The sequence below is a fragment of the Rousettus aegyptiacus genome, unplaced genomic scaffold (assembly GCF_014176215.1).
Source record: "Rousettus aegyptiacus isolate mRouAeg1 unplaced genomic scaffold, mRouAeg1.p scaffold_m13_p_8, whole genome shotgun sequence".
Classification (NCBI taxonomy): Eukaryota; Metazoa; Chordata; class Mammalia; order Chiroptera; family Pteropodidae; genus Rousettus; species Rousettus aegyptiacus.
This window is the reverse complement of record NW_023416311.1, coordinates 3,260,015-3,282,901: the sequence shown is the minus strand read 5'-3', so window position 1 is coordinate 3,282,901 and position 22,887 is coordinate 3,260,015.

The window sequence follows — 22,887 nt, the reverse complement described above, 5'->3', positions numbered from 1 at the left end:
TTCTAAATTTCGGTGGCCTGGAGCAAGTGTCAATCACCTCATTCTAGTTACATCTGGGTCTGACACATGCTGGTGTTTCGTAATGGAGTCAACTCGAGAAGGAACAAAAGAAGCCAGAATTGGTTCCGATTGGTTATCTTTTGGAAACTAAGAAGCACAAATATATCGGTTTGGTCGAAAGTGACAGAAATCCACCTTGGGTTTGCCTAGGCCGGTAGGATATGCACTGGCTCACGGGAGCCGAGCACGGCGGCCTCAGGTGTTGACTTTTTCAAGTCGTGGTTGCACCTGCCGGGGAGGGGCTACCTGTTGCCCTCTGTGGGTGCAAATAAAAAGTCTTGGCCTCTGAGGGACCCAACCTGGGTCAGATTCCCATCCCAGAACCCACCAATTGTGTCTTGAGGTCCAAGAAGAACTTGACAGCTCTTCTGGCAATCTTACTGCTAGAGCTGGGAAAGGACCACGCGCCAGACGAAGAGCACGTGCAGCGGGAGATGAAGCAGCAGACACCCCTCCCGTGGGCCGGCTTCTCCACCCCTGGGTGCTGCAGCACAGAGAGCCTCTCGGACCCCCGCAAGGCCCAGACTCTGGCGGGGCCGATCGCAGACAGAGGCTGTGCTCTGCCCGTGGCCGCCTCCTGCCTTTCAGCCTTCGCCTGTTCCACGAAGCCGTTGCAGTCCCTCCGATCCAGAGGGCGTTGTCTGCTTTTTTTTTTCTATCTCGTGCCTCAGTATTTAATTTATACGTCTGTGCCTACGCATCTCCTTGCCTATGTGCTTACAGGTCTCCCCACTGACCCGTGAACGCCACGAGGGTGGAGTTTATGGCGCCCAGCAGTGGGCCTTGCGCACAGCACGTAGCACACACTCAGCACATCTTTGCTGATCGGAGGTAGGGCTTCCCGATGGCTGTCATCGGTGAGGACGGCACTTGGCGCTTCCAGGTGTATGAGTTTGGGGAAAAGGAGGCGGCATGACATAGGGGTTAAAAACCCGCACTTTGGAATCAGCAAATGCGGCTTCTAGTTCTGGCTCTGGCACGTACTGGCTGTGGGCCAGTCGCCCGCACTCTCTGAGCCTCATGGGGTAACACTGGGGCGGTGGTGGTGATAACGGTGTCTTCTTCCTGCGACACTTAGCACACTGCCTGGCACACGGTAGGCACTGTATCCTCACTTTTTCTTTTTTCGCGAAATGGAGAATGTTACTGTACCGTAAAATTGAGGCGATAAACCAGGCAAAGAAATTCTTCTGAGGAAACACCCCTCACGTCCAAAGCTCACGAGTCGGGAATCTAAGTTTTTCAGTAGGGCACTAGTCGAACCATATTTCGGGCAGTGGCTTACTTGGATTTTATTTATCCGCTTGAATTATTTTGGTCTGAATAGCAGCGTGTCCAGGGGAGATCGGATGTATTCGATTGCAGCAGGCAGCTCACACTCGCCCACCCAGCCCTCTAAGTGGTAGACCCCGGCTCCAGCTTCTACAGCCGAAACTTCCCTTGCGAATAACTTATTGCATTTTCCTTTCGAGCTCCTATTTGAGATTTCATTACATTTAAGATAGGGTGGATGCTTTATATAAAACTCATGTCATATCCATTTAAAGTTCTGTTAATCAATGATCGCAGGAAAAACCACCTTCGTCTGCTGCCCTGGCAGTGAAGGCAATTGTAGTGAGCCTCTCTGGTCCCGCCTGCGGCGAAGGCCAGGGTTGAAGGGTGTCCGTGCCATGCCATCCTCTCCGCCTTGTAGCCTTGAGCTCCGCCAGGTGAGGGCACAGGCAGGAAGGAGGTTGTCTTTCTGTCTTGATGCTTATTTTCCCTTGTGCATCTTCCTTCAGACTGAAAAAGGAAGAGGCTTTGCCATAGCTGGAACCCCATTAAGGTAGCGATTCCCAACTCGTCTGACCTGAGCATTAGCTGGCTCTTATAAAAATACAGATTCCCGGGCCCCGCCACAAAAGGTTCCGGTTCAGGGCGTCTGGAGGGGGAATGGCGGATGTAAGTTTGTTCATCCATCACAGGTGATTCCAAAATCAGAGTTTGGGGAAACAGCGTTTTAGGTCAGTGCTTGTTAGGAATCACCTGAGATCTTATTTACACGCAGATGCTGATTCAGCAGGTGGGGCCTGAGAGTCTGCATTTCTGACATGCTCCCGGGTGATGCCCATGCTGCCGGTGTCTGGACCACACTTGGGGAACTGCAGCCGCTAAACTGTGGGGTCTGTAAGAGTAACATATTGGTTTGCATAAGTGGTTCATTGGGGATTAGAGATTTAAGAAGATACCGATTTGCATAGATTATTTATTGGGGGTTAGGTAATTACAAACCACCTCGAGGAATATCATTTTGCGTAAATGACTTACATTCAAATTTTCTTTTGGGGACCTTCGTTGTTTAGGGCAATGGACTTCTAAATAGAGACATCCCATGGGTGTGGGAAGAAAAATTAGACTTCTCTTTCTCTTTGTTTTTTCATTCCATACTTAACCCCTGCACCCCACCCCATGAATGTTTTATGATCGTCCCATCTATCTACGTAATAGGACATGCATGTAATCTATATATACTTGTGTATATTTATGGAGCTATGCATGCTCGAAACATTTTATTAATGGGGAACACAGTAAAAATGCTCGGAGACCGTGGTTTTCGGTTCTCACAAAAAGGATGAGTTTTATGGTGTTAAACAAAATTCAGCTGTGTAAATTTTAAAGATACTATTGGCTTTATTCAATCATTCATGAATTGGGCAGCATCCAATTTAGCAGATAGAAAGGAGCTTTGGGGGGCTGTACAGAATGAAAGACTCTTGCAGGCGGAAGGGAGCAGGAACAGAAAGTTGTAGGAAGCACAGATGAGGGTTGGTTACTGCAAGGTTTCTTTCCTTCTAGGGAAGGACAAGGGTCTCTCAGGTGAGTACCTACCGGTGCAGATCAGGTGACTCCCGAGTCACTGGACCAAGGTTCCATTTCCGGGAGAGCCAAAACTGTAGTTAAGTCTTTGGTTTGGTGACATGGGGCTTAGCATCAGTGACTCTATTTTGGGCCTTTTAAAAAGTTTTTGACAACGGGGAGGAGAAGTTTCTCAAAAGATGAGGTCGTTGTTTCTACAAGAAGAGAAGAGATGAGGCAGACGGTGCTCATGTCCACCAGCTCACGGGTCGCAGTAGTAGAGGTCATCCAAGGGCAGAAAAGGTCAAATAGTAGCACATTCCCTAAACTTCTGAACTTTTCTTATGGTTCCCTCTCTCCCTCCCTCTTTCTTTCTCTCCCACACACATACACGCTTTAGTCCTCTGCCTGGAAAATATTTGTGCCCAGGTGGCATGAAGACAGAGCTTGGCAGGACGAACTAATAGGCATTTTCCTGAGCATGCGAGAGCGCTCTGCGCTGTGGAGAGCACCTGTAATTTCATCTTTCCGTGATTTGCTTGGCCCCGCTGTTCAACTTCGTGCCTTCTCTCCTTTCTGACTGAGTGATGCTGAAAGGTTTGACACACATCACACACCTTCTGATGAATATGCTCAGAAGAGTCGGAGATGGAGGTGGATTCGGGCCACTGATTTATGTCTCACGAGAGCCGAAGGTGCAAGTTCAGTGATCGGAATTGCCTAGTAACTCAAAGGCAAGACACCGATGACTCGGCGGGGTGCAGGATCACTGGTTATCAGGTCGGTCCCCATTCCCACTGTTCCAGTGGGTCCTCCAGGACCCTCAGGGCAAGACACTAAGTTAATGCAGAGACATTGGTCAGCAGAGCCACAGGAGACTTTATGGGGTCAAAGGTGTGTTCCAAGGGAGTTAAGTAATGTCCAAGCCCGGAAAAGGCTCGATGTGAGAAACTAACTTGGCACGATCCAAGAACAAAAACGATGCCAGCGTGCCGAAAGGTATAGTCAGGGTCCAGTCACCCTGGAGACCCGTGGGCCCTGGTACAGATGTTTAATTCCATTCCAATGGCAGTGGGAAGTTGCGGGAGGGTCTTAGGAATCGATTTTGGTTTCCAAAGGACTGCTCTGATGGATAGTTGGAGAATGGGAGGCAAGAATGAAGGCAGAGAACCCGATAAAGAGGCTGCCGCAGCAGCCCGAGCAGGAGGCGACAGCAGCTGGACGAGGGAAGCAGAGTCCTCGGCGGGGTGTGTGGTGGGGCTGGGAGCCGGGCCTGGGGCTCAGGTAACGGTGCAAGACTAGACAGACCCTCAGCCGAGGACCAGGCTCTCAGCGAAGGCCTGAGTAGCTTGGATCTGGACAAGAGACCGGGAAGCAGGCATGGGACACTACTGATTACGGTTGACCTTAAGCCTGCTCTTCAGTGCTGGCAGCTCCTAATAGATTTCTGGTTAGGGCTGCCACTGGCCAGAGGGCGTACGTGGCCTGAACCGTTCAGTAAGGCAAGAAGGCACACCAGGCCACAGTGGAGATTTGATACACAGGTGGCTGGACGATTCCTCTCACTGATTGAAACTTTCTCTTGGCTCCCGACAAACCTACGGACAGCATCCAAGCTGTATTAGACCCACAGCACCTTCTAGTGGCTGCCCTGGGAACTTCTGACTCATTTTCCTTCCTGGTTTTTCTTCCTAGCTCCTTTTTTTTTTCTCCTGCAAGGGGATTTTGTGCAGTCTCATCCTCTGTCTTTGAACACAAACCTTAGTTACGTACTTCATAAATTTCACCACTGTGTACGTCCTGTACATGCCCCTTTAACCGCCACTCTTTTTCCCATTTCCTTCTGAATTCTTCTTACTCTAAGGCAGTTTTTTCCTTTCTTTCCTTGTATTCTCTTCATTGCAAATAAAGGCCCCAAAGGGTCATCACAGGCCTGCTAAGTGGCCGAGCAATTTGAGTGATATGTTTGTATTAATGTGAAGGAAAAGCTCTAATTTCACTTTTCCAAGCTTTATTGAGGTATAGTTAACAAATAAATGGTGTGCATTTAAAATGTATGATGTGATGATTTGATATACACATACTTTGTGAAATTATTACCACAGTCAGGTTAATTGATACATCCATCGCCTCACATAGTCACCTCTATTTTTTTCCTTGGTGGTGAGTACACATAAGACCTGAGCTCTTAGCAAAGTTCGAGTACACAGCATGGTATTAACCGGATGTCTCTTACCCTCCAGCCCCCGGTAACTACCAGTCTACACTCTGTTTCCGTGCTTTCAATGAAAAGCTCTAGTTTTGAACTGGCAGTGGCGATGTCGCAGAGAACCATCTTGTTAACCTCAAAGACCACCGAAAGGGCCCGGGGTTGCGCTGAGAATCTACGTGAATGCCTCCCTCAATTTCTCTGTCATCTTGTGAATTAAACTGCTTTTCATCCTCCCCTCATTGATGTGCATCTACTGTGTGCAGGGCATTTGCCTCTAACCTAAGACTCTCTTATTTAATATTTTAATTACCAGCACTCACCAGAATTGCTTTCTGCTCTTTTAAAGATTGCAGACATGGAGGGCTTCAGCCACTTTAGTGTTAAGCAAGCTATCGAAAACGACTCTGGGAGCTCAACCACCGCAGATTCCTGCAGGATGTACTTTATTTAACTCCAGAACTGTTTATGGAGCACGTAGAATGTGCCAGGGCTGAGCCGCGTGACAAGTTGAATAGGATTTGGTCTCTGCCCTCTAGGAGCTCACGGCGCGTAAGTCAAGTAAACAGATATGTGTAATACAATATTTGGAAGGATAATGTGTTGGTATGTTAATTTGTGTGCATTGTACCTTTATTTTACTCTTTTCCTGTTTCAAGCAGATTGCTAGACATCACATTTCCTAACCCTTGGGGGTGTTTACGGGATTGAGAGACGACTCTGATTAAAGTCAGTGCTTCTTTCTGCCTTGTAAAATGACTAAATCACTTAAGAGATGAAAGAGGAGAGGGAGGAGGGAGGGCACTGGAGAACAAGGTCAGAGAAAGGACACGACCTTGAAATTTAGAGGGCTGTGGGTTGGCAGGTCACTCGATAGGCTGATGTGATGATAGTTAATTTTATGCGTCAACTTGACTAGGCTGAGGGATGCCAAGATAGCTGGTAAAACATTATTTCTGGATGTGTCTGGGAGGGAGTTTTCAGAAGAGATTAACGTTTGAATCAGTAGACTAAGTAAAGATGTAGTCCCCACCAGTGTGGGTGGGCATTGTCCAATCCATTGCTCTCTGCTTAAGCTGAGACATCCGTCTTCTCCTGCCCTTAAACATCGGTGCCGCTGGGTCTCAGGTCTTTGGGTTCGGGTGGGGTCTCAGAGGATCACCAGGGCGGGGCGAGAGCGGTGTTAGCCAGGTTGCTGGAGACTCAGATTTGGTGCCTGCCTGTGCCTGCAGGCGGTATGGGCTGGAGGGCTCAGCGAAGGGGCAGTGGTGCCTGCCGGCACTCTAGTTCCAGAGCAAGCTGCCCCTCCAGCCCGCGCCCTGAAACCGGACAACTCGGTGTCTCCCCATATGTCCCTGGCACTTTTCGAGCTGCTGGCTCTTTTCTGGAACTTAGGGTGGGTGTTTGTGAGTGGGTGGGTCCGTGTGTGGGCCCTTTAAGAGGATGCCTGGGTCCACAACAGCCCTCTGTGTCACCTGGACTGAGTCCCGCTGATTTTCACAGTTGGATGTTGTGCTGGTGCTCTGGGCCGGGGAGCTGGTGGGAGGCTGGGACCTCTCACTCCTCAGTGGGGACCTCCACAGCTCAGGATGTCCCTCCTGGTTCTTAGCCATCACACGTGGGTGTGGGACAAGCCTGTTTCACTTCTCCGCTCCTCCTACCAGACTCGACATGGCTTCTTCTTTATAAGCTTAGTCATAGGACTTCCGTTCAGCTTGTCTTCAGATGGTTTTCCAGGTTGATATTTCTATAATTTAGTTGTAATTTCGATGTGGTCATGGGAGAAGGCTAGCACAGTGTTCATCTATTCTGCCATCTTGACCAGAAGCCCCCCAATCCTGCAGTTATGGTTGCTTGGGATTGCACGTCCTGATTGGTTGTTATGGAGCAGTTCTGATTAAAGGGGGCAGGTCTCAGTCCACTGGTTGAAAGACAAAACCAGGAAGTCCTTTATAAAGGTGCAGGCATAGTGTGGAAGCCGAGAGTCGGTCACAGACTTGTCCTGTTAAACGGTATGCAAGAAGCTCCTGCCAGCAGATGGCTGCTAGACTGTTATTATTTATAAAATTTAGGCTCTCAATTGACTATGGAGAGTCCATCTGTGCAGGTAAATTCTTTCTTGGGTTCACATCAGATGAATCTCTCAGGGTCCACTCTGCTTTTGCAATATAATGGCAGTACTGAGTAGTGGTGACAGAGACCATATAGACTACAAAGTCAAAAAATATTTACTACGTAGCCCTTGATAAAAACCTTTGCCGACTGGCTTGGGCAGTGTACATCTCTTAGCAGTGACAGCGTGGGCCAAAAACTAGTGAGTTTCCCTGCTATCGGAAAGTAGTGTTTCTATGAAAACATTCATAAGCTGAAATGGCATAAAGAAGCAATTACCATTGATTCATATGAAAAAAAATTGAGCATTCCCAGACCTTAAAGGTAATCTAACAGGTCATACCAAATAACAAAACCCGGAATAACACTAACATACAGGAGAAGCAATGTCAGGGTTCATTCACAGGCGTGAATGGGGGTCTTCCGTAAAAGCGAAGTGCCGTGATGGGAACTTTTGAAAGGCTGGGGGATACCTGTACCACCTGCGGGGCTTGGGCTGAGTAAGACCTTAGATTTTCGCATGACTCTCAGAGGGAGTGGGCGGTGCTTGGCAGAGGTGTTCTCCAATGACCGAGGTGTACTTCCCCACTAGTGCAGTAGGATGAAGGTCCAGGGTGGGATTTAAGTTGCCGTAAGGGAGATAAAGGAACGGGAGAGCCTTGCACACTGGAGATTTGCACCTGCTTTGGTAAAAAGCACGATGACGTTATAAAATGGTATGCAGGGCATTCTTACCACTCCTGGAAATTCCTCCCATCCTGTCTTTCCTACCTCGGGCTGCAGCGTTCCAGCCTCATCACTCTCAGGGGCAGGATGCTGCAGTCGGGATGCAGAGAGGCGAAAGAAGACCATGCTCCGGTCTTGAGTTTAAAAACGGTCTTTCGAATTTTGAAACTCTTGGCACTTTACAATAATTTTGAGAACCAAGGCGTTTGCTTTATAAGAGCCAGGTTGTTTATGGTCTCAAAAGCTTAAGGTCTTGAAGAGCTTGGGGTTTTATACCATAATTTAAAAAAGTAGGAAACGGTAGATGAAGAGGCAGTTTTATCGGTAATGTGATAAAATTTCCTCGGGAAGAGAGAGAAAGGAATATTAGGTGCTGATAAGTTTTGTACCAGTTGTTTATTGCTGCATAACAAATCCCCCCAGACTTAGTGGCTGAAAACAGCAGCACTCATCTGTTTTGCTCAGTATTCTGAAATTTGTGCAGTTGGATGTAGAAGCCTCCTTGGCTGGGATGGCTTGGTGGGGTGGGTTTAGGGATGTTGGGAGGATCCATGTCAAGATGGTTCATTCACACAGATGGCAAGTGGTGGCTGTGGCTGGCTGTTGGTAGGAAGCCTGGCCAGGGCGCTTCTCTATGAGGACCCCCCTAATCCGTGGGGTGCTTGGACTTTTTGCATAGCATGGGGTCTGGGTTTCAAGAGAGAAAGGTAAAAATGTGTGGCATTTAAATAATCTAAAGTCACATAACATCTCTTCCGTCTTACTTGATTGGTCGAGGCAGTCACGCTTTGCTCAGTTTCAAGGGAAGGGGACATAGACCTCAGTACTCAATGGACGGACTGTCATGCTCACACTATAAGAGGAGATGTGCGATGGGGGACATTGTCGTCACCATCTTTGAGAAAGCCAGTCTGCCATGAGCATGTTTTAGAAGGGGCCTTGTCTCCTGCCTCCTCCCGATCTGAGTCTTGCGGGGAGGGACTGAATAAACTTCAGGTAGGTTTAGGGGCCCAAGCAGAGAGGACCTGTGCCTCAGTCATCGAGCTTCACAGATGCCCCTGTGCCGCCGGGCTTGAAACGATGAGTAAGAGGTGGCTGTGAGTGGTGTCTGAGCAGACTGGCCAAGCGCGGGCTCCCCGAGTCCTCAGCATCTCCCAGCATCTCCCAGGGAGAGGGGGACACAGGCCTCTGCTTCGCAGGTCATCCAGGGTCAGCGTGGTTGGGGCACTGCGGCGTGAATGAGGGGCGTGGCCGTTGGTGACTGGAGACCAGCAGGCTTTAAGAAGTCCCTGTGATGGCAACAAGGAGTAATGATGTTGATTAACGACACGACAGTGTGTTTCTCAGTAGACACCAAAGGGATGACCAAGGGCTGGGTAGTGCCCCCAGCAATGCCGGGATGCCGTGTAAGCGCCCCAGAAATCAGATGCGGCCTGAAGGAGAAGGCGGGAGGGACTTGACCGTGAAATAACTGCTGAAACATTAAATTCGCTGAGTTCTTCCTGAATTGTCCAAGTTTATCCTCTACTGAACAGGATTAGATTGACTGCAGCCAGGCAGAGTAGGGGATCTGGAAAATAATAACGTTCAGTTTTAAGGCAAAAAGAAAGGTTGTATTTTTGCTCACCTGCGTTGGTGGCTTTTAAATGTTACACCAGCTGCCGAGAGATATGCATTGGCTACAAAAGGCAGAACAGAGCCAAACAGTTCGGAAGAAAGAAGGTCAAGGGCTTGGTGAGTGAGTCAGTAGGGGACCTGGGCAAATGACCTTTAAGAAGACCCAGCATCGATGTAAGGTGCCTGTCTCCCCCGAATCTTTGTGGAACTGAGGGGTTGCCTAGGGACAGACACAGTTTTAATCCCTCTCTTTCTGAAATGCAAGACGGAGCCGCAAAATTGAACAAAAAATGATGGACATTTTTGCATTGCCGTCCAATTTGGCCAAGGCTGTCTCAGCTCCACAAGCAAACAAGCATTTGGCATCCCTCGGCAGGTTTTTCCTCGAGTCTCGTTAGTTCCCCAAATGGAACAGCTGCTGCCAAAGCAGTTCGCTCCATCAGCGCGGGCGCCCGGCTCGCCCGGCTCCCTCGGCTCCTCCGGAGGAATTAATTTCATCTGCGGCAGAGCTCGGCGGCTCCGTGGGGGTTTCTGCTGGCGGCCAAGGGGCTCCAGACAGCCAAGCTACACATGGCCGGGAGGTGAGCTCTGTTGACCCAGCTGATGGCTGGTGACAGTGCCGGAGACCCCATTAGTCACAAGCACGTCCCCGAATGGGCGGGGGCGGGACCAAAATCCCAGGTTGGGGGCGGGACGGGGATGCTGCAGAGGGGGAAGCCGTGCTCGGAGCTCCGCCCCCTGGTACCCGCGTTTGGGGCTGGACGTGTACTTTTCCCTATTCACGGCCTTTGCCGCAGGAGCCTTCGCACCCGTGGGCAGCGCCTCGGAGACCTCAGCCTGCGTGCGCGTCCTCGGGCCGTGTTGTTAAAATGGCAGGGCCTGGGCTACTCTCGCATGTGCCCTGAAATTGCATGTTTTGGGGGGGGCGAATTATTATTATTTTTTTTATTGTGGTAAAATACACATGAAATTTACCTAAAAAATAAAACGACATAGAATTTTCCGTGATAACCATTTTTAAGCGTTCGGTTCTGCGGCATCAAGTCCATTCGCATTATTGTGCGGTCATCACCGGCATCCACCGCCAGCATTCTTTCATCTTCCCGGGCTGAGACTCTGTCCCCATGAAACAGCGAACCCCCATTCTCCCCTCCCCCAGCCCTCTGCTTTCTGTCCATGTGCATCCGACTGCTCTGGGTGACTCGCGTACGTGCAATCACAGAATACGTCTTTTTGTGGCCTACATATTTCATTTAGCATAACATTTTCGAGGTTTACGAAGATCGTAGCATATGGCAGAATTGCTTTCCTCTTTGTGGCTGAATAATATTCCATCATATGGCCATGCCACATGGACATTTGGAGTCTTTCCATCTTTTGGCTGTTGTGGGTAATGCTGTTAAGAACATGGGCGTGCGTTTTAAGTAAGTTCCCAGAGATGCTGCTGCTACCTCGCTCTGAGTAGCTGGGGTCCAACGGTTAAGGGCCCAGGCCCACGCAGACCCTTTGGGTTTATGTCTTAGATCTATGTGTATTTTTTTTTTTTTTTTTTACTATAGGCAAATAATTTAACTTCACTGGTCTCAGCCTCCTCCTTTGGAAAATGGAGATAATACTGGGACCCGCCTCAGAGAGATGGGATGAGTATCGAATGAGACGATGCATTCTAACTGCTTAGCACACAATGCCTCGCATGGGTGAGGTTGAACCATGTGAAATTGCCATTTGTATAGGTCAGAACTGGTCCAATATCAATAAGCACTTAAAATGGTTTTTAAATAATCTTTATTGCACAATGTTAATGCAAGCCTTCATTCCCCAAACGTGGTTACTCATCTTTTTAATATGGGCTGTATCCAGGGGCTTCAGTGGTGAAAAGTCGCCATTCCTTGACTTCCCTCCTCACCCGCTCTGGCCCGGCCGGCAGTCACGCCTGCCACCTTGGCTTTACCGCTGCAGCATGCCCCGGTCCTCAAGCCTGCCGGGGTGAGAAGAAGCCCGTAAGTGCTAAGTGATGCTCTCTGCATTTTTCTGCCTCAAGATAAGTTTTTCGTTTGTGTAAATCTCGCCCTGACCTGATTTTACAGGGCTCAGCAGCCTTTGCGAACCAACGGGGGCTTAATGACTGGGACGGTTAGTTGGCTTGGCTGGCTCGTGGCTTTGCTGGCGCGGTGCAGAGCCCCAGTGGGCCTTTCTCAGAGTTGTCGCCCATCAATCCTGCAGTCCAGGGGGTCACGTGACCTTCTGGGCCAGTCCTCTCAGCTCCTGCTCTGCATCCTCTCACAGGAGGAGAGTCACTGTGGCTCCTGGGCTTGTGCCTCTGAAATTGCCAGCCCCTGGTCATGAAACTGTTGCCCTTCTCCCCCTGCCACTCCCCCCCCCCAAAAAAAGGACAAACCCTCAAGGTGCTGAAACAGCATCTGAGGCCATTCTCATTGTACCCTGTCACAGTGCAGGGGAAACACCTTTCTTGGTTACTCTGGGTCATATTTAAAACTGTGCTGGGGTCTCTGCACCTGAGACCCCACTTGAAACTGGCTCCTTTGGCTGCTTCTTCCAGCCTGAAGGGCCAGGCAGGGGACAGACCCTGAGCCATCTTCTCCATCCTTCTGTAGATCTATCTTTGCCCCTAAGAGCCTAAACTTCTCCTCCTGGCTCCTTTTACCATGTATGAAAAGCATACTAGCTAACTTCTACTGAGGGTTGTGTTAGATTTTATAATTTTTCTCAATTATTATTATTATTTTTCTCTATAAGAGGACCGTACATTCCCGCCCATTGCCGCATAATTGAAGGGCGCGAGGAGCAACATTGGGTTTGGCCATGTGACTCGCTTTGGTCAGTGGCTCATGGTCAGATGTGATGGGTGTGATGGATGCCTGACCGAAAGTCTTAAGCTGTTGCCTTCTGCCAGCTCTCTGTTCTTTTCCTTCTGCCACAAGAGTGGCACGTCTCAGGGCTCACCCTAGATGGGGGCTGCACTTCATCATGAGACAGGAGGCGAACTCCGTGGTCGTAAGCCACCGAAGTCTGGGGTTATTTCTTACGTAACAAAGCTGATCAATACAAGGGTTTTCCATGCTCTGGGTACTTGTTTTACCTGTGCTTATTTATTAGTTTAACTCTTATAACAACTTAATGAGATCCGTTCCAGTCAGGATAAAGTAGGTTTTGCTGCAGTAACAAAAAGACCCTCAGTACTCAATCGTTCCACAAGAACTTAGTTTTGACTCATGCTGTGTGTCTGTCTGCTGAAGGTCAGCAGGGGAGTCTGCCCCTCACTGTTACGGAGGGACCCAGGGTGATGGAGGCGCCATCCCTGGCATGTGGTCACACTATAGGAAAGGGCACAGAACTAATTGTGCATTGGCTCTTAAAGTTTCTGCCTCAAGTGAGATACATCATTGAGGTCACCTTTTATTGGTCAAAACAAGTCACATGGTGATGCCTAACTTCATGGTGATGATTGTCTTAATTCCACGTGGTGACCCTGCAAAGCAGGTGGGCTCCTCTTTAGTCTACGGATGAGGGATGAAGGGGCGAAGGCCCGGCTAGGTGAAGGACGTGCTCAAGGTCACACTAGGGGGTAGATCTTGCATTGGACTCAGGTCTGTCTGACTTCAAGGCCTGTTCTCTTAACTACTCAGCCCTGCTGCCTTACAAAAGCTATTTTTTTTTTTTCAGGTCAGAGGACCCGTGGTTTCCACCCTGAGAGGCTGTCTTATTTGCAGACTTTTCAACTTCCCTTAGCTTTGAAATTGCAAACTGCTGGCCCACGAGTTGGATTTGACCTTTAGATGTAATTTGTTTGGCTTGTACGGTGTTAGAAACATTCTTAGCAATTAATTGCAGGTATTTAAAATTGAGAGACTTTACATACATACACACACACACACACACACACACACACACACACACACACACACACACACACAAACAACAAATTCCCCTTTTCCCAGTTTCCGGAAGACTGAAGATCTGGTCCCATTGGAGTCCCATCTGCGCATGACAACAGTGGTCGGGCGAGTAAGGCCATACTCTTTAGATGGTGACGTCATTCTCTAATTCATCGTTCCCTATGTCCCCCAGCCCAATTTCCTCATTTGCCATACCCCTCTGGTCCTGGCAGGTGTGGGAACTTGGGCCCCTGCCCTAACCTCCCCCTGTTCAGCTTAGAGAGTTGTCAGGCAGAAAACTACCCTACGTCTCCATCAGCAAAGACTGGTGGTAACTTCTCATCCAAAGAAATGAGCAAACAGGCTGCCCATCAATAAACCTGTAACGTGATAATCCAGAGAGGTCCCAGCCACTGGGACAAGCAGGTTAGACACGCAGGAGCAGGCCCGGGGACAATCACGTTCAATAAATATGAATTTTCTATCAGCAAGCTTTTGCTGCCAGCTCATTAACCAGGAGTAATAAGCATGGGGTCGAGGACCCACTTAACACAGTGCGGCCAGAAGGAGGCTTGATGAGGAGGCGGGCTAGGGCCTCACTGGGGGGGTGGATGCAGGCAATGAGGAGACATTCATCACAGCTGCCGGGGAGGCCGGAGAAGGCCCCGCCGTGCACAAATGCAGCCCTGGGGCAGGAGAGGGCAGAAGGCGAGCAGGAAGCATTTGAGCCAGGGCAGTGTGCCAGGGGTCCTGGCGAAGCGAAGGGCGTCCTGGCCATCGCCTTGCTCCCTGTCCCCCACTTCAGGAGTGCTTTCTTCCCATCCCAGCACAGGATTGTGGCATACGGCCGTATCCCTGCAGGTCCGTAGGGGGTGCCGTGGGAAGGTGGCCCCAAACTTGTGCAGTGCACGGCCTGGCTCCTTGTTTCTGAGTTTCACTCGTCCTTCCCAGAACAGTTCAAATGTCAGGGGCTTCCAGAAGCCTCTGCCAACCCTTCCTCTGAACCGCATCTGCCCTTTGCTGTCTCAGCTTTGGGACATTTGTCATTTCTGCAGAGTTCTTCCCTGACCAGCTGCCCCCCCCCCCCCAACCTCCCCAACCTAAATGCATTTCTTCTTCTTATTCTTTCTCACAGCATCATGTTCTTTTCCTTTGTGGCATTTATCCCAATTTGTAATTAAATATTTATCTGTGTGATTATTATTTCATGTCCCTTTCTGCAGCTGGGCTGTAACTTGCCTGAGAGCAAAGACTATGCCTTGATTTGTTCACTGCTGTTGTCTTACCCCCCGCCCCCAGCACATAGTAGGTGCACAATAAATATATAATGACTGAGAGAAAGTGCACACATACCATTTCACTTACCACTCTCTGGCTAAGAGAGGCAGGGACTGGTTTTATTTATGCTTGGGCCCCCTGAATACTTAACAGAGGCCTAGCACACAGTAGGTGCCTAATGAATGTTTACTTGAGGAGTAAATGACATGAGCTCTCATGATAAGACTGACTAAATTTGCTCTGACTTTTCCCAAAGTAAACATCCCATCCCAGGCCTATACATGTCTGCTACTTCTCTGTCTTTCTCCAACTTTTTGTCTGGAAGGTCTGGGTGTACGATGGACAAATATGGGTTCAAATCTTCCTTAGATCAATGCTCGCCTAGCTCAGGGGTTCACAAACTACAGCCCATGGGTTGAATCCTGCCCTTTGGCTGTTTTATAAGCAAAATTTTATTGGGACGCAGTCAAGCTTTGCATTCTAGCAGCAGAATTGAGCAGTTGCAGCAGAGACAGTACGGTCGTGAACAGGCCCTTTCCAGGAAACCTTTGCTGACTCCTGCCCTGGTTCAGGAGCCTTGAACAGGCCACTTAATCTTCCTGAACCTGATAGTCCTTATTCGTAAAAGGGCTTAGAATACCTACTTCATAAGGTGGTCGTGAAGTTTCACGTGTATTTAGTAGGTACTCACTAAATGCTTGTTTTGTCTCTCCTTGTTTCGCAAACAGAATTCTGGTCCCTCTTCTAAATTCCAATAGAATCCCTGTTTGTACTCACCCATTCAGCATTTTTTGAGCACCAACTATGTGCTGAATATTTTGGTAGGTACCGAGAATTCAGTGGTGGACAACGTGCAGGCTTTGTTCTCGTGGATCTCCTGGGTTATAAGAGGAGACAGTAAACAGATAACCCAGACCCAATGCGATCAGTGGCTGGGAGGACAGGAGGTCCAGCGGACTGGGATCACACAGCAGGGCAGCTGATTCAGCCTCCTCAGGACCAGGAGGTGTCCTGGGGGAAGTGACATTTAAGCTGAAATTAGAAAGAGAATGGGTAAGTTAGCCAGAGAAAGATCTTAGAAGGACCATTCCAGAACTGCTGCTAAGCTTGGAACATGGGGTGCAGTGAGGCCACCGAGTACCTGCAGCAGTTCTGCAAGAGTCCAAGCTGCAGGGGGAGAGAGGCAAACCGGGAGGCGGGCGGGAAGGCAGAGGTTTGCCTGGAAGGGCTTGCAGGAGCGTCCTGTGCCAGGCCCGTCTGTGGGAATGCAGATGCTGGGTGTGGCTTGGGCGGGTGCTCCTGGGGAGAAGCCGTGATGGACATGTGCTTCTAATTCAGCCCTCAGTGTCACCAATGTGAAGGCCTTCAGGGCAAGCTGAAGAATCTCTGTGAGGTATGGCCAGGTGACTAAGCAATGTGTGTGCGGCGACCTCTCCCCACAGTCCAAGCTGGGCAGACAGCAGCCACCTGGATCCATGTGATGATCTAAGTGATGCCATGGGATAATCAAGAAAATCGAGGACTCTGTGTTTTAATATTAAGAGCCAACCCTTATCAAGTGTCGACTCTGCAGCAGGCACTCTTCTCTAGGCCTTCCTTTCGCGAGCACGTTTAATGCTCTTACGTCCCTGCGGGGCATGCACTGGGGTTACCCCGTTTGGTGGTGAGAAAACAGATCCGGAGGGTGTCAGTGGCACAGCTGGAGACTGGAGGGGGGCCGGGATTTTAACCCAGGGGGTCTGTCTTTAGGGCCCTGACCAGATTCTTTTCAAAACCCTGGATGAGGAATGGGGGTAGGGAGACTAAACAGCCAGCCAAGGGCTGGAGGCCGCCTGCCTTAGAGCTCTGATTAAGGGGACAAAAATGAACTTCATAAATGTAAAATGATGATGGATTTAACAATTTGGCTCACTAATATAAAATAGGCCTCTTTTAAAAGCTGCCTTCTCCTTCATGGATCAGGATGTACCAGGCACTCGGGAAGGGCGCCTGCGATGTGGGTCTCAAGTTTCGGTGTGCGTAAGTCTCTTGCTGGGTTTTTGTTTAAAATGCAGACATCTGATCTTGTGGGGAGAGCGTTTGATTCAAAGACCAGGGTCAGGGCCCAGCAATATGCATTCTAACATATTTAATGAAGCCCCGGTTCCGTTCTGCTGTGCATGAATCCAGGACCAGCTTTCAAGAAGTAGTGCAATCTACATGATCAGAAAGGGTCTGATCCAGCCTCCAGGTGAGGGATGAAGAGGGCGAGATGCTACTTCTGTCTCCGGGCACCAAGTCAGGAGAAAGGACTCTGTGTTTGAGTTCAGAAATAATGACCACACCACATCTCAATCACGTGCTCCTCCCCGGGAAGGGCCCCTAACCTCCCAAGCCTCAGCTTGCTCATCTGTAAACTGGACATAGTAATGTGACAAGGACCGTGTGGTATTGAGAAAGTCCCAGAACCTCTCTGAGCCTCAGTTTTCTCATCCATAAAATGGTCAATCATAGTAGTGAAGACATTATAAGACTGTTGGGTAATAAAAATAAAAATAAAAAAGACTAGTAGGGAAAATAAATGGGAAGGGAAATGGGCAAGTAATTAGGAGACTGCTGATAAATGTTTCTTCTCTGCTCCATCCTACTTTATTGGTCCAGTTAATTGCTTCCTCCGGGTGAATTTATTGCTTTGAAAGGAGATGCTCATTCACAGTAGGCATTTAGCTCAGATGGTTAAGATGTGGAATTAATGAGATCCCAACTGTGGCTTGATCCCTAAGGTGTTGGGGTGTTGTTTCTGTTTACAAGCCTCCCCTCCCCCCAGTGGGTTTCCTCACTCCAATGGGCAGCCCCTGCCAGCGCAGGGACCTGGCAGATTAGGGCAGATGAGGGAGGGTAGGCAGCTGGATGGGGTCACTCATCACCATGGCCAGTCAAACCTCTTTACAGGACACAGGGTCCCCTCTGCAAGGATCAGCAGCAACACTGTTGAATGAGAAGACAGCTCGTTATTATGCGTTTATTGATGGATGGCTCAGCAGGGCTGGAAGAGCTCACCAGGTGACCTGGAAGGCCCAGCCAGACCAGAATGGCACCTGGACAGCCTCTGAGCCCCTTACTCAGACCTTGGTCAATCTGTAGGGGACTCTTAGGTGGGACTTCCCTGCCTTCAGACAAAGGTGACAAAGGAAAACTTGTTTATGGAGAAAACATCAGTGGGAGGGGTGGCTCTGGAGCAGGTCACATTTTCCGCAAAGCCTGCCTTGACACCTGCCCTGCCTTTGGAGGGAGCAAACTACCTGCTTTATGCCCACAGTTCCTGAGCACCTGTGCTGCTCCACTGTACCTGTTTGACTTTATTGATGGCAGTTGCTGGTCACACAATGGTTTAAACATTGTCCTTGTGAAAAATGGAAAATTATAGGTAGGTCTAAAGACCCTTTTGTCCTCTGTCCTCATCCCAGTACCCTTCTCAATGTAATCATCGTTTTTATTTTTGTATATATCTTTCCAGACCAACAATAGTAATGACAATAACAATGACCATTGTATTAGTATTGATAATAGCGGACACCCATTGAGCACTGGGTATGAGCCCTATGTCAGCTCATTTAATCCTCACAGCGCTATGATGTAAATACCAGGTACGTTTGCCTCATCTTACAATTCCCATTTTACAGATGAGGAGACTGAGGTTTAAAGGATTCCAGAAGCGTGCCCGAGGTCACACGGCCAATCAGTAAGCAGCATGATGGGAGGTGGGTCCTGAGAGCCTGAGCTCAGAGTCTTGCCCTCGGCCGTTATGTTCCATGTTCTCTGCACGTTTACGTGTCCATCGAAGACAAATGCCCTGTGTGTTCACGTGTATGTTCGTGCAGAGTGGATTCTTTTTAAAATATGAATGGTATCGCATCAAATAGGAATAGCTCTTTTTGTTATTGCTTAATTTTTTTTACGATTTCAACCAGCAACATCTTTTGGAATTTTTGCCACATCAATAGTATAGACTTATTTCATTATTTTTAATGGCTGTTATTTTGTTATTCCCCTGTCGACAGACACATTTAGGCTTTTCCTTTCTGCTTTATTTTAAACTAAAATTTACTTTTCAATGTTAATTGAAGCACACTTTCTTAAACACTTAGGATTTACATTTTGACAGAGGATATTGCCACATATATTGACCCTGCGTCCTTGAGCGCAGATCGTGCATGTTCTTGTGGGCTGTGTCCCTTGCTCTCACTTATATGCATGTCCGACCCTGCGTTAGACCGAACAGACTGAGGGTACAGACCACGCCCTAGTCCCTTCTGTGTCCCCAGCCCTGGCCTTGTGCCTGAGGTAGGGGCTCTGTGAATGTTTGAATGAATCAATGATTAAATGGCGTATTTATTATCTATTGCTGCTTAATGAACTTCCATAGAATTTAGCAGCTTAGAAGAACATGAGTTTATTGTTGCATCTTTTCAGTGGGTCAGGAATTCAAGCAGAGCTGGCTGGGCCCTGGGACTCAGGGTGTCTCCCAGGCTGCAGTCAGGGTGTCAACAGGGACTTCTGGCCATCTTGTTATGGTGCGATCAAATTTAAGACCCATGGAGCCAATTGAGATTCATTATGAGCCTTTATTAGCCAGTGGCACTGACTCTCCGCACTAGAGAATCAGCCTCTAGCCTTTAGAAGGAATAGCTTAAAAAGCCCCAAAACCCCCTCTAGCAAGCAAGCAGGTTTACAGAAGCAAAGGCTGGCCATTAACATATCTTTACACAGGATAACTACACTCTTAACATTAGCATATCTTTGCACAGAATATCTCCTAGAACTACACCCTGTTTAACATTAAACAATGGAAGCAGAAGTTGGCCATTTGAAAATTTTCCACCCTTAACAATCTCAGGGCTCAAATGGGGAAAGGCTGCTTTCAGACTCCTGTGGTTGTTGGTAGGATGTAATTTCTCATGGCTGCTAGAGTGAGGGCCACAGTTTCTCTTGTCCCTTGCCACCTGAGCCTCTCTATCGTGGCAGCTCGCCGTATCAGAATGTGCAAACCGAGAAGGTTATCGTCTGCTAACAAAACAGGAGTCACAATCTTTTGCAACGTAATCATGGAAGTGACTTCGCCCATCATGTTCCTTGTGTTCCATCAATTAGAAGCAGGTCCCAGGCCCCAGACACACTCAGAGGGAGGAGTTTACAGAAGGGCTTGAACACCAGGAAGGCAGGCGTCACTCAGAGTATAAACCCTGCCTAGGATCACACAGCCAGCAAGGGAACAACCAGGATTTGAAGCGAGGAATTTTTCTATGAGTTTAAGCATTAAAACAGATCATTCAGTCCTGAGGTTTGGCTTGACATATTCTCACATGTAAGGGGTACATGACGGGAGAGTTTCAAAGAGGCATCCTGGTGTGGTGGAAAGAGGAGAGAGTCGACTTTGGAGGCAAGAGACCGAGGGTTGAATCCTGGCTGTGTGTCTTATGCTGCATGACTTTGGGCACCGCCTTTAGTTACCTCCCTGACCCTCGGTCTCTCCATCTGCAAATGGGGCCGTTGTGAGGACGAAGTGTGGTGACGAGTGTATTCAGGAAGTGCCCCTCAGAAGTTCTGGCACATGGCCTGCAGTCTGTGGATGCAGCTGCCGTTTCTGCGGGAGCTGGTTGAGCGATGCTGTTGTTTATAAACATGCATTACACGCTTTTGAAGTCTTCTTCAAAATCCAATTATCAGTTGTTAACTGGGCTGAGTCCGTGGCTCTCCTTCTGAGGTATCGTTGATGATGGCTATTTTCTGTTTGTTGACTTCGCACACACAAACCCACTCGATTAAGAATTGATGGGGAAAAAAGTCGTAATTCAAGTACATAAAGGATGTTCCATGAGAAGGAATCTTGACAGCCATGAAATTAGTGCATAAGTGTGGTTGCCATGGTTAATCGTGACTGAATAACTGGCCTCAGTGGGAAACTGACAAGTTAGACAATGGCTGTCAGGGGAATTTACCCACTGTGGGCTGAGGACAGGGCCCAGAAGGCACGCACCAGGCGGTGGGGTTTTAGGCAGATGGTTGCCCCTTTTCTTATGGATTTTGGACCAATTGAGAAATTAATAGATAGCAAGAGAGGGATACAAATATCAAATCTGTTGATGGCTAACCTGGATCGAAGAACAGAGCTTGGACATGAGAACCTAATCAGCTTTCTTAATACCCCTCTTCTTGTCTAGAACTCGAGACTCTCTCATGGGGAGAGCTGGGAGTGAGGAACAAGGGGAGAAAGAATGGGAGCGAGGAAGAGGGATCAGGGGAGGGGGAGGAAGTTGGAGACACCAGAAAGGAACAATGGACCAATGGAACGCAGACTCTTGCCAACTTACCAATCAGATCATTGCTCGAGCTCTCAGGGGGAGGAGTCAGTGGGAGGTGGGAGGAAAGGTAAAGGCTTACGCACTAAATAATGGTACAAGTTCCTGTTTTATGAGCCAGCCTGGACACTGGGCGAAGACTGGCTCCTGCCTCTCATGAGAGAATATGATTGTCATGATCATGCCAAATATTAACTGAGTTTTTACTGTTTGTCAGACTTTGTGCCAGGCCCTTTAAGTGAATTATCTCGATTAGTCTTCGAAACAATCCTTTGAGAGGGAAAATACAATTAGCCCCACTGTAATACCTTGTCAACAATCCGAGGTCCCATAGTAAGTAAATTTCAGGCTGAGATTTAAATCCTGATTTTCCTGCTCTCAAACCCTATGTTTTTTAAATGCCAGTTTTCTAGAAAGTGATCCATGTACTTCCTGATTGAGAATCATCAGGGGTGTGTTCTAAAAGTGCAGATTTCCGGCAGATCTGACTCCCATCCCACTGACTCAGGAGGTCTGGGGACGGGCACAGAGATGTGCACTATAAGTCAGGACACCAGGTGACCTGATGCACACAAAAAGTTTAGAATAATTGCACTGGAAAGATAGATTTCCAATTCCGCTTCTGCTAATTTACCGTTGGGACAAGAAAATGGGCATTTGTTTGCAAACGGGATGTTTTCTTCCTGATTTTTACTAATTTATCAAATTTGGCAGCTCCTTGGGGGCTAGATAAGTCAGGGCTCCCTCATTTGGGGTATCTGTGCTCCTGCAGTGGTCTGGATGTCACCCTGGGTACAATTTTTTTACAGTTTTCAGTGTAGGGTTTTTTTCCTTTCGCCCAGTGGTGACTCCTATACCAAGAGAGGTCAAGACCAGGGGACATTTCCTTCTAAAAAGCTGATCCCCTCTTTGCTTTTCAGGACAGGGGCATTTGCATAGACCGGGGTAGCCACTTACAGGCATTTGCATACATCTGCATAGATTTGCATTCATTGGGGATGTGCTTGGATTCTTTCTGTTCCTTTGAATCTATGCGTGGGTGTACTCTCTGTATATTACAACTTCCTACCCTCCTATCCTCCAATTTGAACCAATTTAACTCTGATTTCAAAGTTTTTAAAATTTTAAAAGTTTTCCCCTTGGGGTCATTTGGCTTTAGGAACCAGACCTGATTTAATGGACTGGTGGAATTTCCTTTATTGGCCATGGGAGGCAATGTAGAGTAGTGGTTAACAACACAGACTCTCTAGTTAGATAGACTTGAGTCTAAATCCTAGTTTGTCCAATTACTAGCTATTTAACATTGAATAAGTCACTTAACTACCCCAAAGCTTCATTTTCTCAACTATAAATGGGAATAATAATAGTACCTGACTAATAGTGTTGTTGTGAGGATTAAATGAACATAAAGCATTTGCCTGTGAAGGCTCATGGCTCAGAAAATGGTAGCAATTAATATATGGCCATTCTTTTGTGTTAATAAAGGTGATGACGATGATGATGATGATGATGGTTCAGCACTCATAAGGCTTCCCAAGCTGTGGCTGTCTTAATCCCAGAAGACAAGCATTCATTGGGAAAGGAAAGATTCAGTGTTACTGTAGTTTTAAAAATATATCCACAAATTTTTCGATTCTCTTCCCCTCAAGACATGGCATGTAAGCTGGTCTTAGTGCCTAACTTCTAATGAATGGAATATGACAGAAGCAATTGTGTATCACTTCCAAGATAAGGTTACAAAAAACTGCAGCTTCTGTCTTGGATCCATGTGATTTCTCTCTCCCGGATCACTCACTCTGAGGCAAGCCAGACTGTA